Source organism: Drosophila kikkawai, chromosome X, assembly GCF_030179895.1.
Source record: "Drosophila kikkawai strain 14028-0561.14 chromosome X, DkikHiC1v2, whole genome shotgun sequence".
Classification (NCBI taxonomy): domain Eukaryota; kingdom Metazoa; phylum Arthropoda; class Insecta; order Diptera; family Drosophilidae; genus Drosophila; species Drosophila kikkawai.
The window spans coordinates 25,405,478-25,421,365 of NC_091733.1; the positions used below are offsets into that span (position 1 = coordinate 25,405,478).

Consider the following 15,888-nt stretch of genomic DNA (forward strand, 5'->3'; position numbering starts at 1 on the left):
GTGAAATTTCCTTCAATGCCACTAAGTCCCACAATGGGACCGAGCATATCAGAGAAAAAAATAGAAAAAAACATAAAAAGCGAATAATTTTACTTGCATCAACCGAAATGACTTACGCCCTTTTTTTTTTGAAACGAAAACAACAACGAATTTTGTATGACCTTCTCAAGGGGTTTTGGTTTTTAAATTTATTTAAAATTTTATTAATTATTAAAATGGTTTTGTTTTTTTTTTTTTTTGACTCAAGGAAACTGAGGAAATGTAGATTTTTGGCTTATAATTGTTTAGATTTATAACCAACGAGCTTTTAGGTATTAATTTAGCTGACGCTGAATTTGTATTTGAGAATTTTAAGGTTTTTTTTTAGAAGGATGATTTTATATATTTTCCTTAAAATTAAATCTTGCTTTCGCTTAAGTACACACTATGAGAAGCGCAGAGAAGAGCGCTAACTCATTTTTGATTTTTCTTAAATATAACAAAATATATATATATATTTTTTAAGAACTTATAATATTATTTCAAGCATTTTTAAGAGAAGCAAAAATATTTTAAACTCGTGTCTTGGAAATTATATCTATATACATTAAATATATATTTTCAATATACATTTTCCTAAACTATTATTATTTCCAATAATTTCGCTTAGTCTAGCAACTCTACTCCCAGTATAGAGTATTTAATGAAGAGCTAAAGCAGAAGATCCCAAGCCAAGGGACACACACGCACTGCCCGCGACAAGCGGACAAACTGAACGGACAACGGACAGCGGACTGTGGCTATAATGAAAAGTGCGTAGATCATTACGGAGCTTCCACCGCGCCTCGCATTCTTTCTTTTGGCTTTCTTCGTGGCTGAAGTTAGGTTTTACTGCATCTTAAGACACCATTTATTATACCCTTGCAGGGTATTATAATTTCAGTCAGAAGTTTGCAACGCAGTGAAGGAGACGTTTCCGACCCTATAAAGTATATATATTCTTGATCAGCATCAACAGCCGAGTCGATCTAGCCATGTCCGTCTGTCCGTCTGTCTGTCTGTCCGTCTGTCCGTCTGTCTGTCTGTCCGTCTGTCCGTCTGTCTGTCTGTCTGTTTCTACGCAAACTAGTCCCTCAGTTTTAAAGCTATCTTAATGAAACTTTGCATATAGTCTTCTATATGCTCTCACTGCTATATATGTCGGAACGGGCCGGATCGGACGACTATATCATATAGCTGCCATACAAATGTTCGATAAATTTTTAGAAAAAAAATTATAACTTAGCTGTTTTTCAACATATGTGCACTATTTTTTAGATATGACCATTTTATATTATTTCTGAATTTTGGTAAAAATTTTATGAAAATCGGACGACTATATCATATAGCTGCCATAGGAACGATCAGGAAATTAGTAGAAAAAAAATTATAACTTCGTTGTTTTTTAAACTATTTTTATCTACTCTGAGATATAAGCTTATTTTATTAGTTCCGAATTTTGGTATAAACTTTATGAAAATCGGACAACTATATCATATAGCTGCCATATAAACCGATCGGTAGGTGTAGGGCAAATGTAAAACTGGGAATGTAAAACTGTAACTCTCAAACTCTCAACATAATAAGTATAGGTAAAATGCAATGAAATAATATCTGCAAGGGTATACAAAATTCGGCGTGCCGAAGTTAGCTTCCTTTCTTGTTTTGCGTTTAATTGCCACAATTGTGAAATTAATTTCGTTTTCGTTTTCATCGGCCAGTGAAATCTTCATGGTTGTTTTTCTTTCTCTATAAACATATATTTTTTTGTGGCAAATGAATGACAGGTAAGAGTAAGGCCTCGAACTCTTCTCACCTTTTTTTTTTGTAATGACAGCAAAGTTGAGTGTTGATTGGGTTTTCTCATTATTCAATCTAAGGAGACTTTAGTTTCTTAAAGAGATGTTACCCAACTCAGTTTAGAAATCGTATTAAATATTATTAAAAATATAACTACTTGAAAGATATTTCCATTACGAGCTGTAAGTAGCTTCAAAAGTAGAAAATCTTTGAGTCGTTAGAAATTAATGAACAATTGTTGCCATATTACTTATAAACTAGTTCGCCAAGGGAATCCGTCCCAGTGCTCCCATTCCGATGGAGGCTGGGCTTCGAACTAGATCGACTCGAAACCAAATCTGCCATTAGTTTGCTATTTGTTCACGGGGCTTCAACACTTGCCGGGCTTCCCACACGAGATTCTTTAGCAAATTGAGAGTTGAGAGTCATCGTCATCGTCATCCCAATCCAGATTTGTGTGTGTGTTTGCACTCGAAATTAGTTAGGAGAATTGGCAGAGACGAAGAACACCGCCCTCATTCGACATTAGCTGACTAAACATGAGGCCGGAAAGAAAGATACACACTGAGAAGATTCCAAAAGAAAAGACGGCGGCGAAAGAATTATGGGGGCAGGAATCGCAGAATTTGAGTTTTAAATCAAAAGCTAATGAAAAGGTTATAAATGCCGTTACATGCCAGCCAAGACTGGAGAGCCATAAAAGTCGCAAATTATGCCAAATGGGAGAAGAGACAACAAAGAGACAGAGAGAGAGAGGAGAAGAGATTCATAGAAGACTTAGTTGCTTCTTGAAGAAACCAAAAAGAAGCCCAAGCGTGGCTTCTAATTTTGTTGCATTTTCCAAAAGAATGCCAAACATGCAAGCACACTAAGCGAAAAATAAATTAAGATATTATAAAATATAATTAAAGAACAAGGGTCTCCCAGAGAGGATTTCTCTCAGTGCCTCTCCCGACAAAGACATTTTGCATTCACACGCCAGGCGGCGAAGCAGCAATGCGGCGAATTGATGCCGCCGATGATGATGAGCTGCCAGTCAGACTCCGGCTTGGAAATCTGGCCAAGATTCTGGCCAAGACTGCCAGACTCCAAGAGCAAGTCCAAGAGGAAGACCAAGACCAAAACCAAGACCAAGACCAAGACCAAGACCAAGACCAAGACCAAGTCCGACTCCAACTCGAAATCGGACTGCGCTCCAACTGCAGGCATAATGAGAGACGGCGATGCCTGAGATTATGCTAATAAGTTGGAGCTGGCCAAACGGTACTGGGGAGACGGCATTCGAGTTGGAGATGGAGACTGAAAGCTGGCGAAGAAGAGTTGGCCCAAAACCGCTGCAAGCGACGACAGCGACACACAAAACTGAGAATAGAACACAACGGCAACAAAGGCAGTCAGCGGGGCATTCAGTTAGTCGATGCGAATGATACCCTAGAAAGGAAGTATTAATTAGTATTAAAAATTCAAAATGTATAACTACATACAAACTTAATATTTTTCATTAGAAAATATTTTATACTATATTGTTTTATTATTTTATTTTATAATTTAATATCTATTAGTTTTCTTTGGTTAAATTTCTAGTCTAAATTAAAAATGTAACCAAATCTATTCAAAGTTTCCATATTTTTTGTAAACCAAAATCGATTAAAAATCGATTACAAATCTAAGCAAATTCCCACCATTTCAGCTCTTTGAGTATTGCTGATATTTTTAGATACTTTTTAAATATATATGCAAAACAGGTATAAAAAAAAACCGACTAAAAACACCCACATTTTCCAGGGTAAGACAACATGGGCAGGAACAACATGAGCACAACATGCAACATCAACAGCAACAGCCACAAGAGCGGCAACAACTGCGACAGCTTGCTGAACAGCAACGGAACGTCCGAGACAAGACAACAGTAAAAGCCAAAGTCAAAGCCAAGCTGAAGCTGAAGCTGAATCTGAATCTCAGGCTGAGACTGAGACTGAGTCGGAGGCTGCATTCTAGGTCACCGAATACTAGGAGCAGGCCAAGCGCTGCTGCTGCTGCTGCTGCACGCTGCCTGTTGCATGTTGCATGTTGGTGTTGGCCAACGTCTCATTCAGTTATCAGTTGGTTGGCAGAACAGGCCAAAAACCCGGCCCAGCCAGGCGGCAGTGGGATGTGCAGCTGGGAAGGAGACTGGGAGTTGTAGGGGCACAACCGCAAAATGGAAATCGGTCAATTGTTGCCTGGTCAACTGTCATCCAAGCGGTCTCTCTCTCTCTGTCTCTCTGTCTCCGTGCCATATTGTCTTTTTGGCCTAAATGGCATTCCAAATGGATTGGCAAGACAACTAACCAGATGAGATGCAGCCGGAGGCCAGCCGAGGGGGCACTGGGACAAGGTGAAGCCTGGGCAAATGGTAATGAGACTTGACATCCCACAAAGCTTGGATCAACAACATTTTGTCCATCTCTTATTTTATTTTTTTTTTTCCTATTTCCTTTTCTTTTTTTGGGGCGCGGTTGCAACTGCCAATTGCAGACTGCAAATGAAGTTATATGAAAAACACTCCGCTGGCCATCTTGGGGGAATAAATTGGCAAATCCATTAGGTTTTGTGATTTTATGAAAATTACCCAGGCGACTTTCTTAACTCAGGCAACAGGTTTTATGTTGATTGATTTTTTGACGGGGTAAAAATACTAAATTTATTAATTAATAATAAATTATTAATGGTTAAAAAGTAGAGAGTTGGAAATTAAAAGTTATAATAATACTACGTGGGATTTGGATATTAATTATATATTTTTCTTTCGTGTAATACAAAGAATAAATAAGTATAAGTTAAAAATATTATTTATTTATTAAATTTTCTAATAAATGTTTAAAAATAAATGAATATAGATAAATTGATTATAAATCGATATTAGACTCACACGTCGATATAAAATCGATATTTTGTATTATTTTTCCGACAACTATAATTGGAGAAAGATTTATTTAATATATATTTCTCAATAGCTTAAAATTAAATTCAATATTTTTGTTATATTTATAAATTTTATAAAATTCGATATATCAGAGTTTAGAATATTTTCGATAACAATATTTTTAGATACACGAAAGTTCGACATTTTTGATATGATAAATGCTTGATAATTAGAAAGCTTTGATATTTTATTCTAAAAGATTCAGCAAACTCAAGGTCAAATTATGGTATTTTTATCGATTATTATATGGGATATATTCCTCCTGACATAATATCCCTCCTCCTGTAAGCCAACAACTTGCCCGAAACTCTTGGCTATCAAACAGATTCCTGGCATATCTTTCAAAGATCTGGTCTGATCTTAACAGTTCTTTGGCCGCTGCTAATCACCATAATGATAATGGTAGTGGTCACCGATAATAGTCGGGCTGGAACAAGCGATAATGATCTCGCAGTTAGAGCGAGGAGCCAAGAACCAAGAACCAAGATCTTAGGAACCCATCGAAAGGCGTTGCAAACGATGACAGAAAATGACACAAAACCACACGAACGAAATTAACGATCGCCTCGTCAGTCTGTCTGTCTATCTGTCTGTCACTGATTATGATTGATATTGTGCAAAATCTATAAGCTGATACTGATATCGATACCGATACTATGTGGCCACCCCGGAGGAGAATCCAACAGGAATGGCCATAGAAACGGAACATGATTGCCGAACAAATTGAAACCCGTTTCTGTCAATGGCTTGGAATGGAATGGGAGATAGGATTGGATTGGATTGGATTGGGAGCACCAGTGAGTCACCAACATAGTCATCGTCGTCATCATATTGGCCTCTGTCGATCATCATTAATCTGCGGAACGGACCAACCCACCAGATTTGCTTCGACGCCTTCTCTGTATGCAAATTGATTAGCATTGTCTTGCCATTTATTTGGGTATTGGTATAGGGAATTGTGATAGTTTTAGGGTTAGTTTGCTAACTTAGGATGAATTTATTATATAGAACATATATAATATATTTTTGTCTTATTATTTTATAGATTTTTAAAGGGTTTTTAATATTAATTGTGCGTGAATTTGGGAGTTTGTTTTTGGATTAGTAATAAATAAATTTAAATGATATATATTCTATTATTAATATTAAATTTTTAATAATAAAATTTTATTAATAAATTTTTATTATTAAATTTTTATTATTAAATTTTTATTATTATTATTTATTTAATATTCGTTTATTATTACATTCGAATTATAAAATTTTTAATATTTAATAATTAATTATTTGATTTAATAATGGATTATTATGATATTTTAAATATTCAAATATTATCACTAACAGATTTCAAATATTTTTTATTATTATTAAACGATTATTTTTAATATTCAATTATTTTTATTAGATATTTAATATTTAAATATTATAATTATTAATATTAATATGATTTTATTGATTTCTTAAGTTTTGTTTCTTAAATTTATTATTTAAGAAATACTTTTTATTAGCATTTTAAATGGTTTTAATTAATTTTTTTGGGTTTTCTTTAGACTTGAAAATATGCAGTAAAAAACAATATTTTTTAATAATTAAATACATTTTTCGCTTGCAATTTAATTGTTTTTTAAATGATTAAATATATTTTAAAAATAGATATTAATATTATAATTATATATACATTTAAACTTTAATTAAAGAGTATATAACATTAGAGAATAGAATAATTGCCAGCTTTAAAACTATCTCCTTCCCCTGAAACTTTGATCTGTTCTCAGATCTCTTCACTTTCTTCCCTTTTTTTCGCCAATTTAGATTTGGGTTGGGTTCGGGGTCAGATGGGAGTGAGCTCAGCCCGGATTCTGTGTGTGTGGGTCGTGTATCACTTTCATATTGATAATCGTCATAAATCGCCAAATATTTATATGGCCAAAATGGAGGTTCTATTTGCCCCTCATTGTTGTGTGTGTGTGTGTGTTTTTTTTTTTGGCGGAATGAATGAACGAAAACAAAGGCAAATAAGAGAAGTAAAACGGCAATGAAAAGAAAAGAAAAGAAAAGGCAAATAGCTCAGACAGTAACTGAGACAGAAACAACGCCGCCACAGCTGACCCAGTAAAAGAAAAAGTTTATTTTTATTTGTTGTCTTCTTATTTTCTGCTGGCCTCTGTTTGTGTTTTCTGTCTCTTTCTCTGGTTTTTTGCACAGCGCATTTTGCCCAAATAGATATTAATTCTTAACGGTTTTTACTTTCACGTTAGAACAATATGGACAGGGCGATAATTATGAGCAAAAAAATACAAAAAAACAACAAAAAAAGAGGCGGCCAAGTTCGTTGCCTAAGTCTTTTGTTTAGCCAGTTGGTAGTGACCCCTCCGGTCTACCCTACTCCACATCCATAGCGATAGATATCTGTTTGCATATTGTATATAGTATATATAGATTAACGGTGCCGGAGAATGATGTGCCAAGTTTGCACTAATTCCCGCCGCTATTTGTTTTCTCAAAACCACTCCGAAACTGTGCAAATAGAAAATTCTCCGCAAAGAATTTCGCCGCCTTTATCCGCTGAATGCAAAATGGAAACCAAACACTGGAAACTGGACTAAGTGGGTTTGGTCGAAGTGGAGTGCTCGGTGGCAGGTGAAGCTATCGTATCGGGGATCAATGAAGGTCACTAAGCTAAACATAAAAGCGTTTGTAAAACACTAAAGAATAGAAAAGTCCATAAAGTTTTATAATAAATATGCTTAAAGAAAGATGTTGTCAATATTTGAGTACAATTGGTTGTTAAAGATGCGAGTTATTGGACAATAAAGTTAATGTTTATGAGGATTCCTCTTCGTTTAAATATCTTGGCAACATCATGGGGATGCATGTTTAGGGGAAAAGTTCGAAAAAAAAAAATATAGCACTCGATTTTATGGCGAAGATTTTGTATCGAAATTATCGAAAAATATCAGAAAAAATTCTATTCAATTCATTTATTTCTTTATTAGCAGATATTTCACATATATCAATACAAATTAACATAAACTGTGATATATATTTAATTTTTAAAAATATAAAAATTTCAAACTTATTGTTATATCACAAAAAGATATCAAAAAATATTGGAAAAATCTTGTTAACATTACTTGTCCCTTTTTATATAAAATATAAAAGCGATTTAAGCCACACATTTAGTATATCGATTTATATACCAACTTTCTTGTCGAATAAAGAATCAATATATCGATATATCTACCATCCCTAGTGTCAACGAAATGTTGCTCAACATGTTCCTGGCAACATGTTGCTTCCTTTCCTTGATTAAAATTCCCAAATGCAAATTCCGAGCCTTGGATTTAACTGTCTCTGTGATGCATTTAACGATTCCAGAGAAAGAGATAGAAAGAGGTGTTGTATCGCAATCAACACCCTGTTGATGGGACTTTGTTTTTTCTAAGAGCATAAACCCAATTTGCATTTGCCTGGAAATGGGTCACTCGCAGCCTGATGCGACCACTGATGAGTGATAGTGGTCCATTGGCGGCGTGATCATCATAACCGACACATGTCATGATCCGAGGCCGTTCCGACGAGCCAAATATCTTGCAAGCAGCTTTCTTGCTTTTTTGCCTGCTGCTGCTGCTGCTGCTGCTCATTTTGTGATTTTCTAAATAAATTTTCTTGTTTTCGTACAACTTTCACATGTGAATGTGACGGCGACGACGATGGCCGTCATCATCGCATGCCTCCCCCTCCTTATTTTTTGTTTTCCTGGCTGCCTTTTTCCCGCCACAATGATGATGATGATCATCATCAGCCAATGCTCAGCTCCATCATCACTAGCGTCATCATGGCCATGGAGTTAATGTCTCGGCCGCGTCGGTTATTATGGTGGCGATTTTTCTCGTATATATTTATATATATATATATATTGTGGGCTCTTCTGCTTTTTGTTTTGTGCTTAACAGGGTAGCAGGGCTGTGATGGAATGACTGCGAGAAATAATTTATTTTAATTTAATGCTAAAGTTTGGTAGAAAAAACCCGAAAAGTAATTTTAACTGGAAGGATATTAACATTTATTCCCTGAAAAATATTATTAATATATTTTTTTTTAATAATTCTCATTATATAAATTTAGAAGCAGAAATGCTTCGGTTTAAAAATATTAAATAATAATTAAGGAAACTCTTGGGTAGATTAGAGAAGTTTTTAAATTATCCCAATTAGGATTTATTCTTTTATTTTGTTTTTAAATTAATTTTAAAAATGGCTTTTATTTAATTTACGGAAATTTGTATTTTAAATGTAAACCTTTTTTCTTTAGGAAAAATTAAGAAAATTTTTAGGAATTTATGGAAGTTTTTTAAGTATTTAATTCATCCCAATTAGGATTATTTTTTTCAAATTTATTTAAAAACTTAAATTTACAAAAATTAAAAAACCTTTCTCCTTCAGTCCACGAAAAAGGGAAATTTTTAAAAGTAATTTTAAGAAAAATGAATAGGTGTTTTTCCTTGTTAGTTTTCCCTTTTGAACTTGTCATAATTCTTGATTTTCCTAGTTGTCACTTTTCTTTGCCAGCCAATTCCAGGGCACTTTTTACTTCGACTGATTGTTATGGCCAAAAAATGTTTTCCATTTTCTTTCTGTGGTTTTTCGCCAGTAATTTTTCTCTGATTTTTCCTGCCCGCCGTCTTGCCTTTTGCCATCCTCTGCAGTGTCTTCCGCGGCTGTGGCTATAAATTTAATTTTGATGCAAAGTTACAGCTTAATTCTAATGCCCAGAGAGGCGATTTTTTTTTTTTTTTTTTTTTTTTTTGTTTAGAGACAGTGTCTGTGGCATCATCATTATCATCATCCGCCAGCAATTGTATGACCAGCGGGCTCACCTCCCCCTGCTCTCTCCCTCTTCCTATTTGTCTCCTCTATCTCTAAGCCCGCCTCCATGGATTCCAAAGCATTTCACTTTTTTCCTCATCTCCTCTATGGCTGCGCCTCCTCCTCCTCCTTCTCTAGATGTTTCTTTATCGTGCCGCAAATGATGATCGATGTGCGCTTCGCATGTCTGCGGCATCTTCTTCTTGGCGGCCAGCATCTTCCCATTTAAATTGGCAAAAATGCAAAATGGCAATCACTGTCGCCCAGTCCCAGCCCCCTCAAGAGCCGCCTCTGCAATCTTGTCAACAGGTGATGCCAAAAATTATTAAGATAAATGTCAGGGCATCCGCGAATGGGACAAAATTAATTAGGATCCTAAATGGGCAACGCCTACCACTCAGTAGTGGCCCAAGAATGCTTCCTGATGCCGCTGCTCTGCTCTGATCTGCTCGGTTCTGCTAAATCCAAATCCCACTCCCAGTTGCAGTCCCAATCCGTGCTAATCACCTCCACTCGGTGCTGGCTCAGCGTCAGCCGCTGGCCACTGCAATCACTGCTCCTCGAGAGTCTAATAAATGACCAAGCTTAGCTCAATCCTCTATCTCCACTATAGAGTCCCCCTTGATCCTCCACAATTCTAGCCACAAATCTCGATCCTCCACTTCTTTTATTTTTTTGTATTTTTTCCTGCCGTTCATCACTCGTTGTGTCTGTCCCAGCTGACGTCTCCATTTCGTTCCCTCCCGCCGGAACACTGAGCGAAATTCTCAAGTGCTTATCACTGTTTATACCTAAAGTGGGGGGGCAACCGTCACTTCATTCCAGGAATGTTAGAACCAGTTGAGAATTATATGTGCTCACAAATCTTATCTTTAGATCTTTAAGCTAAGGAAAATAAATATTTTGTGTACTTACATTTGTCTACGTCCCTCCTGTGATTGATCAATCTCCTTGAATTCTCTATGATCCCAAAATCTCTCCGGTGATATCTGCTAGTTTTCTCTATCTCTCTCTCAAATAGCAAATACCACGCGACCACACCACCACACAACATATACCTTTCGACCTCAACATTCAGCTGAGTTACCACTCAGAAGATGCTAGAACTAGTTGGGAATTATAGTCTCAATAAAGGGATATTTTAATTTTATTTAATATTTAAATTTTTATTTAATTATAATTACAAAATGTATTTCGCAAAGCTTTTCTATGAAAAGAAACCGCTAAAAAAAGTTAACATTGATAAACAAAAATCCTTAAAAAATATTAATAATGAAGAGTCATGTTACAAAATAAATTTATATAATTTCTAAATCCTAAAAAGGTTATTTCTGACTGTGTATGGCTGCTGCTGTTGCCTTTCAAAGGCGCTAATTAGCCACGTTGGCTGATTGTGTTTTGGTAATGGCTTTTTCGGCTTTTTGGCCGTTTTGTTTTTGTTTTTCCTTATTTTTTTTTTTGTTGGACAAACGGAATAACTGCTGCTGCTGCTGCTGCCACTCGGCACCGCCAAAGGTGTGAAGAGTGCCAAAGGAAAGTGGTTAGAGTTAGAAGTGAGGCAGGCTTTGGGCCCGCCAGCCCACATGATGGACACCTGGAAGCGGTCCGCGGGGGGCAGATTGTGTAGATGCTGGCACATTCACATCCACAGTTGCAGTTGCAGATGCTGAATGCAGATTGCAGATTGGATTGCAGACGCAGATGAGCAATGATCATGGGGATTTCTCTGGTTTATTAGCGCTAATGCCACGAATTCTGGCTAAGAGTGGTCTTAGCCCTAGGCCAAGCAGTTACAAATTCGTCGATTTAATGGCTTCAGGCGATATTCGATCTGAGATCAATAAATAATATTTTTCTATTTTTATATTGTTGCCATGACCCTCCGTTTAGGTTATATCTTTATCAACAAAGTCTTTTGTTTCCAAGTGGATTTTATATAAAATTATAAATATCTAAAAGGTTCTTAGGGATTATCTTGGTTTTATAATGTTTTTAATTGAAAACTTTCTAAGAAAAAGCTTACTTTATAGATTTATAAACAGTTCTTCGATAATCCCTTAATTATTCATTTTCCTTAACAGTCTTTTTAACAAAGACCTTCATCAGTTAAATAAATTCCCGTGGCAATAAATAATAACACTAACGATTTCCCAGACCATAAAATTCAGACATTTTCCAACTTCTAATAGACCGAATTCCCCTCCAAAAAAACAAAAGAAAACTCGGTTATCCATCATTACATACTAATACATACGCATGCACCTCGAAGTTCTCAAATCTCAAATCTTAGTTCTCCATTCTCAGTTCTCGGTTCTCTCTGAAGCGATCAACAGCTTCCGGTTATAATGATCATGATCAAAGGGAATCCATTGACGACTTTTGGCTTCGTCGTTCGATGTTCTCTCATGAGCGTAATCTCGTAAAATCTCTAGTTTTTTTTTTGGGGGGGAATGGGACAATCAATTTCTCATTGGTGGAACTCCAACTCTAACGGTTAATGGCCGGGGCCATATCGGCGCCTCTATCTGGACTATTGGGCCAGCAGCAGCGAATAAAAGGTAATTAACAAGAAATGAACTTAAATCAACAAAAGATTATTTTATTCGCCCGACGACGGTGAAAGGTTAGGTTATCCATCCGCCAACGGTGCACAGGTTGGGGGGTAATAGAGCTTCTAATTAAAGTAAAAGTAGTGGGAAATATAGGTTTTAGGTAGAATTGGAGTAAGATATAGGGTTGGGAATATAGGAACAATAGTTTTTTGGATATTTTAAAGCTTATAAGCTGATAAAAATGATACAAAAAGTTTCCAAAAATCAAATAAATAAATATTTTTATAAGTATAATCTAAAGCCATACTACCAAAATATTTAGAACAAAGCTACAAAAATCTACCAGTATTCTTTATCCCGATCTGTGTGGAAAACTGGTAAATGCAGAAAACTGGCCCGCCTGCTGCTGTTGTCATAACCAGAAATATGCCTGGCAATTTACGAAGATCGAAAATGCACTAGCCAGAACGAGAAGAAGATCGGGAAGACTGGGCAGAATGAGAGGGGCAGAAGAAAAGCCAGAAGCCGAAGAATTACTACTGCGAGAGGGGAGATGGCGCCCGAAAATCGAGTGAACAACGGTGCTTCTTATATGTATGTACACATATCCACGCATGCCTGCTTATGTATACATATATGCATGTGTTTGCTTACCTCCAACAGCTGTGACACAGTGAAAATTGCCGGGAAATAAGAGGAAAAACAGGGGGATCAGTGGGGTAAAAACTAAGTGCAACAAGTAAAACGCCTATAGGTAATCGAAAAGATAACAAGAAAGGAAGCTAACTTCGGCACGCCGAAGTTTGTATACCCTTGCAGATATTATTTCATTGCATTTTACCTATACTTATTATGTTGAGAGTTTGACAGTTACAGTTTTACATTCCCAGTTTTACATTTTCCCTACACCTACCGATCGGTTTATATGGCAGCTATATGATATAGTTGTCCGATTTTCATAAAATTTATACCAAAATTCTGAACTAATAAAATAAGCTTATATCCCAGAGTAGAAAAAAATAGTTTGAAAAACAACGAAGTTATAATTTTTTTTCTATTAATTTCCTGATCGTTCCTATGGCAGCTATATGATATAGTCGTCCGATTTTCATAAAATTTTTACCAAAATTCAGAAATAATATAAAATGGTCATATGTCAAAAATAGTGCACATATGTTGAAAAACAGCCAAGTTATAATTTTTTTTCTAAAAATTTATCGAACATTTGTATGGCAGCTATATGATATAGTCGTCCGATCCGGCCCGTTCCGACATATATAGCAGTGAGAGCATATAGAAGACTATATGCAAAGTTTCATTCAGATAGCTTTAAAACTGAGGGACTAGTTTGCGTAGAAACAGACAGACGGACAGACAGACAGACAGACAGACGGACAGACGGACAGACGGACAGACGGACATGGCTAGATCGACTCGGCTGTTGATGCTGATCAAGAATATATATACTTTATAGGGTCGGAAACGTCTCCTTCACTGCGTTGCAAACTTCTGACTGAAATTATAATACCCTGCAAGGGTATAATGACAAGTTTGTGGATAGGTTTGTCATTGACTTTTTAGGTAATTTTGATTTTTTTAATTTAATTAAATTAAATTTAAATTAAATTAATTAAGTTACTCGAACATGAGATTGGAAGTTAAAAAGGCAATATTAGTAATAAATACTTAATAAAAACAAAAATTGATTCGCTTGACACTATAATTCCCAACTAGTTTTGGCATCTTCTAAGTGGTAACCCAGCTGAATGTTAAGGTCGAGCGGTAGAAGTAGTGTTTGTGTGGTATTTTTTTTTAGCTTAAAAATCTCATTAATCTTAAGATTAAGTTTTAGTTAGACATTTTTATTGGGCAATCTATTAAACCCTTTTTTGGATAGAGTGTATTAACCTAATCGAGGTGACAAAACCGCAGCATTTACTTGTCTCATTTTAAGTGATTTCTTTACGCTTTTGCAACGCTTCTTCTGTACGTTCCGTTCCTCTTCTATTTACCACTGCTGGTTCTTCTGCTCTGCAATTCGTTCCGATCTTAATTACAGTTGCAACTTGTAACTTGCAACTGCAACTGCATTTCCATCTCCATGCCCAACTCCACACCTCGCTGGCAATCCATTCTGCTGTTAGTCAAGCTGGGCTCAGTGCGATTCCGAAGACCGATTTTGATAGCGATTGATGTTGCCTTAATGAATTATGATTGCCACTGCAGCTGCACTGGCTACGAGGGGAGTAGCAGTGCAAGCGAGACAGGTAGCTTAGCAGAGCAGAGAGTAGAAGAGAACCACTGTTAGCAATCACTCTGTTGGCGCTGTCTGTTAACCCAACTGTTAGGCAACACGGCATGGCAATGACCTGCGTGCGTGGAGCGACTTTGGCTAAGTTCTCATTGCTCATTGCTCTGGTGTTCACTCGAAGATACACTTGGCAAAATTTTTGGGGTACACAGCACCCACTCTAGAGCACTGGCTTAAGGAAGAAGTATTTCAAGTAACGTAATCTAATGCGTTGAACTTCCCAGTTAATATTTTACGGGAACATTTTTAAATTAAAAACTCTTCTTTGAAGGCTTATTGAGCTTTCCTTAACTGAATAAAAATTACCATAAAAAATTTACATTTTATATGATTTTTATAAACAGTTAAATTGAACTTTAAATTATATTTTAAAAATCTGTGTTATTATATATGAAATATTATAATTTTATTTTTGGCAAGTGCATTTACACTTACTCACTCACTAACCCCGCCACGACTTACTTTAATGTTTATTTTCTTCATTTCTCGCTTCCCCTAGTTGCCTCCGCCTTCTCTCCTCTTTTCTCGGCAACCGTTAATGTTTAATGCAAATATGTGTTTCACATCGTCATTTCTCTTCCCGAATCCCCCCCTTATAATACCCTCGAGAACCCTCTCCCTCCCCCCCTGTTGTGTGGCACCGCGAGCGAGTTCAAATAAAGTGCCGCTTGGTTCCGTTCCATTCCGTTCCGCACTTTTGCCGGGCGATCAAAATTTGTCCATTACGACTTTGCCCGTTTCGACTTTAATGGGCGTGCCCATATAGTTTACTATATCGCATATAGTAATATCAGGTGGCAACTGCCAGAAAAGCGACGCCCTGGGTGGTGCTTACTGCTGGTGGTGGCTTTTATTTTAACAGCTTTATTACCCAAAGTCATACTTGTTGTACAGTCGCCGGTTGCTGCCACTCCACGACGCAGAGATGACCAAAGAAACTTTCCAATTTGGAGGATTTGTGTAGGATTTAGGTATTATCCTTGCTGACGAGAAGATAGATCTTTTCGCAGTGACACCTTATTAATGAGAATTATGGTGGACGCGAAAGTTTAACTGCATTCATAGTTTCTATTTAATTTGTTGCTGTTTTTTTAATAGTAAATATTTATTTTTTTAAGTAAATTTTTTTAAATATTTTATACAGTCATTAATGACATTATTAAATATTATGATTTCATAAAATGCATGTCTTATATTTATGGTTGCTTGTTAGGTTCTTTCAAGAATCACAGTAATTTTCTGTATTATACTTTTATGTTAAAATTCTTATTCCAAAAATAAATAAAATATTTTTATTTAAATACCATTTTCAGTTGCCAAATTATTTCAAAAGGAATAACAGGCATTTTTTTAAAGGCTAACAGTTAATAAAAA

General features: G+C 36.0%; 1 protein-coding gene across 1 annotated transcript in view; it reads left to right on the forward strand.

Moving 5' to 3' along the window:
* tyn (trynity) overlaps nucleotides 1–15,888 on the forward strand; it is an 80,340-nt gene that overhangs the window by 22,387 nt on the left and 42,065 nt on the right. The window lies entirely within an intron of this gene.